The sequence below is a fragment of the Loxodonta africana genome, chromosome 26 (assembly GCF_030014295.1).
Source record: "Loxodonta africana isolate mLoxAfr1 chromosome 26, mLoxAfr1.hap2, whole genome shotgun sequence".
Classification (NCBI taxonomy): domain Eukaryota; kingdom Metazoa; phylum Chordata; class Mammalia; order Proboscidea; family Elephantidae; genus Loxodonta; species Loxodonta africana.
Genome location: NC_087367.1, coordinates 5015889 through 5020173, shown reverse-complemented (window position 1 = coordinate 5020173; position 4285 = coordinate 5015889). Strand labels below are relative to the sequence as shown.

The following is a 4285-nucleotide window of genomic DNA, read 5'->3' as shown; positions in this document are numbered from 1 at the left end:
CTCTACTACACTACACAAGATGGCTGCCTTTTAACCAAAATTATAAGCCTACAAGAAGGTAATCCATTGACATGAGACAAAGTAATTGGCAAAATCAGGCCCACGTATGACACAGAAGTCAGAACTATGTCACAGGGAATTTTAAATAACTTTGATTAATATGATAAAGACCATTAGGGAAAAGGCAGACAACATGCAAGATCAGATGAGTAATTTCAACCAACTGATGAAAACCATAAGAAATATTCTAATGGCAATGCAAGAAATGAAAAAAAAAAAAAAAAAAGCAGTAAAAGTGATGAAGGATGTGTTCGACAAGCTCATCAGGAGACTCAAAACGACTGAGTAAAGAATCCGTAAAGCTTCCCCCTAAGATCAGTAAGAAATCAAGAGTGATCTTTCTCACCAGTTTTATTCAACTGAAAGTCTTAGTGAATGAAATAGGCAAGAAAAAGAAATAAAAAGCATACAAAATATAAATGATGGAATAAAAACTCTATTTGCATACATCCTTATATTCTACTAGAAAAATTGGTGAAATCTGAGTAAAGTGTTTAGTTAACAGTAGAATGACAATTTTAATTTATTGCTTATGATAACTGTACTGTGTTTATGTAAACTATTTGGGGAAACCGGGTGAAGAGCATATGGTAACGGTACTGTCTTTGCAACTTTTCTGCAAATCTAATATTATTTCAAAGTAAATAGTTAAAAAAAAAAAAAGACATCACATGCTCAAAAGTAAAACATAGAAATATATGCACCATGCAGACAGTAGGTAGTGTTCTAACATATGATCAATTTTTATACACTTTTCCCATGTACTTGAAAAGAATGTTCTATATTTATATATGAAGGCACACCATTGAACACCCACTAAAATTACTAAAATTAAAAAGAATGACAATATTAAGACAGACAATGCTAAACATTGGCAAGTCTGTGAAGCAACTGGAATGCTGCTCAGAAACAAAAAGAATGAAAAACTGATACACAGGTGGTTGGATGGAATTGGAGATGAGGGAGGTTGGATGTCCACAGCCCTCTACCATCACCAGAGTCACTGATTAAAAAACACGTTATGTGGGCACACAATACTTCAAAATAAAGCATAACCAATGAGTCAGGGTGCCTGATTCCTGCTCTAATGGAAAAAAAAAAAAAAATTAGCAATATCTAACTCAAGACTTGAATTGGATTATTTAATTGATCCCCATAGCTTAAAAAAATGGTACAGTATTAATTCATTTTTTAAAATAATTACCTGTTAGTACTACAGGTCTATTCAAATATTACTAATTGAGTATCTATTATGTCTCAGGCATTTTGTAAGTTCTTGAGAATATAACAATAAACAAGATACAGTTTCTTACCTTTGCAAGTTCGCCACCTCATTACCATTACCGGTTGCCTTGCAGTGGATTCCAAGGATAGAACTTTCCGGTAGAGTTTTCAAGGCTGTAATTTTTATGGGAGCAGATTGCCACATCTTTCTTCCGTGGAGCAGGTGATGCGTTTGAACCGACCTTTTGGTTAGCAGTTGAGCCCATTAACCACTGTGCCGCTAGGGCTTTTTCCCATCTCATTCCGGTAGAGTTTTCAAGGCTGTAATTTTTATGGGAGCAGATTGCCACATCTTTCTTCCGTGGAGCAGGTGATGCGTTTGAACCGACCTTTTGGTTAGCAGTTGAGCCCATTAACCACTGTGCCGCTAGGGCTTTTTCCCATCTCATTAGGAAGACATAATTTAACAAAAGGTCTGTCTCTGTCTCTCACACACAAATACACAATATAAAAAAAAAAAGAGGATATAATTTTAAAAATTCCTTCCATGAATCTGATGCATTCCAACCTCCAACCAGTGTTAACACCATCTGAAATGTAACTTTGATGCCACACCATCTTTCACTTCCTTAGTTTCCTACATGTCTCACGATAAATCCACTGCCGTGGAAGGGAAAGCACACAGCTTCCCCTCATTGCCTAATTCAACATGTCCAACCGCCAGATTTCTGAGGAAGAGAAATCAGGAGTAACCGTAAGTGCACTTCAGGCCTGAATGTTGAATGAAACACTAAGGGTGAAACTGCAAAGTCAACGCTGGCAGACAGGTATGATTTACGTTACTTCATCAAAAGACAAACAAGGTGATATTTTGCTCCCTATGAGACGTAGGTTTAAGCTCTTTTCTACCTGCGCTGCAAAATATTTCCAGGCTTTAATGAAACTGATTTAATGCTATTTGCAAACGTATTTGATTTTCTGAAACCTAAGTTGGTACCACCACGTGGTCGCCGCCATCGCAGCCGCTGGAACGGAGCTAGGGGAAGACGGTGGCCCGCGAGGCTCATCGCAGACACTGCAGAAGCAGCGCTCGGGGCCTCGCGCACGCGCGGCATGGGAGTCGGGGCCCTTGCCTCCTTCCGGTTCCGGTAGGCGGGCCTTCGGCGAGCGCGGAAGCCACAGTAGGAGAGCGGGAGGCCGGGTGGCCGGGGTGGCTGAGGCAAGGTTCGGCTTCACAGAATGGGAGTTCTTTTCACCAGGATATGGAGACTGTTCAGTCACCAGGAGCACAAAATTACCATTGTTGGGTTGGATAATGCAGGGACAACCGCCACCCTTTACCAGTTTTCTATGAATGAAGTTGTGCAGATATCCCCTACGACAGGAAGTGATGAAGAAGAAATCGTGGTTGATAATACACATTTCCTAATGTGAGACGTTGGTGGCCAAGAATCTTTGTTCTTCCTGAAAGGCTTACCATACTAACACCGACTTTGTAATAGTTGTGGAAAGTACAAAGACATTGTTCCATTCTCTAAATAGAGAAGAACTCTGTAAGATGTTAGGCCCCGGGGACCTAGGAAAGTTGGATTGCTGATTTTGGCTAAAAAACAAGAATGTTAAAGAAGTGTGACCGTAGTGGAAATCTCCCAGTTTTTGAAGCTTACTTCTAGTAAAGATCATTAGTGGCCTATCCAGGCATGCTGTCCTCTCACTGGCGAGGAGTTGTGCCAAGGACTCCGATAGGATGATGCCAGGATTTAAGATGAGATGGCCTCTCTTGACCTCTTCTTATGGACTTTGTGTAAACGAAGTGCTGGGCTTTACCTGAAAGCTGCAAAAATTAATGCTTTAGATATATTTATAATAAACTGGTTTAAATTTTTTTCTATAAGAAGAAAAATTAAGACCACTTTTTTGAAAATAAAGACGATGTCTCACCTTCCAATTTGCTTTTGCATTAGTTCCTTCCAAAGGAAGATCTTAAAGCTGCAGTTGACATTTTTCTCATAATGAATCCCCTCAGGACATTGTGCGGCCTGTGGTCAGTACCAAGGGAGAGGAGGGTATTTTTAACTTTGAGGACTTTATTATCAGTATAACCCTTCCTAGTTGAATGTTGTTCTCTTCTTGTTCCATTAAGTTAAAGTACAAATCAGCACAAATCCTGTTTCCAGTATTCTAAAATGTAATGTTACTTATGAAAAGTATTTTGTGTAAGATTGCATATGAATTGTGTATGCACTTCAAGTTCAAGTTAATGGCTTTGACTTATGTTCTAAAGAAAACCAAATACCACAAAAATTAATATCCTTAATTATAGCCCTAGCCCCCCACGAGTCTGTCACTTTGTTGTACTGCGGGGGCTCGTGTGTTGCTGTGATGCTGGAAGCCATGCCACTGGTATTCATATACCAGCAGGGTCACTCATAGTGGACAGGGTACAGCTAAGCTTCTAAACTAGGACAACCTAGGAAGAAGGACCCAGCAGTCTACTTCTGACAAGAGTTAGCCAGTGAAAACCTTATGAATAGCAGCAGAACATTGTCTGATAAACTGCCGGAAGATGGATGAGCCCCTCAGGTTGGAAGGCACTCAAAGGACGATTGGGGAAGAGCTACCTCCTCAAAGTAGAGTTGACCTTAATGACGTGTGTGGAGTCAAGCTTTTGGGAACTTCATTTGCTGTTGTGGCACAACTCAAAGTGAGAAGAAATAGCTGCAGACATCCATTAATAATCAGGACTCGGAATGTATGAAGTATGAATCTAGGGAAATTGTCAAAAATGACATGGAACCCTTGAAGATATCCTAGGTATTAGTGAGCTGAAATGGCCTGTTATTAGCCATTTTGAATTGAACACTTATATGGTCTACTGTGCCGGGAATGGAAACTTGAAGAGGAATGGTGTTGTATTCATCATCAAAAAGAACATTTCAAGATCCATCCAGAAGTACAGTGCTGTCAGTGATAGGATGACATCCATATGCCTACAAGGAAG

The 4285-nt window shown here is 39.9% G+C and overlaps 1 pseudogene; it reads left to right on the top strand.

Moving 5' to 3' along the window:
* Nucleotides 1–2496: 2496 nt before the first annotated feature.
* On the top strand, nt 2497–3149 carry LOC100670640 (ADP-ribosylation factor-like protein 5A; annotated as a pseudogene).
* The last annotated feature ends 1136 nt before the right edge of the window (nt 3150–4285 follow it).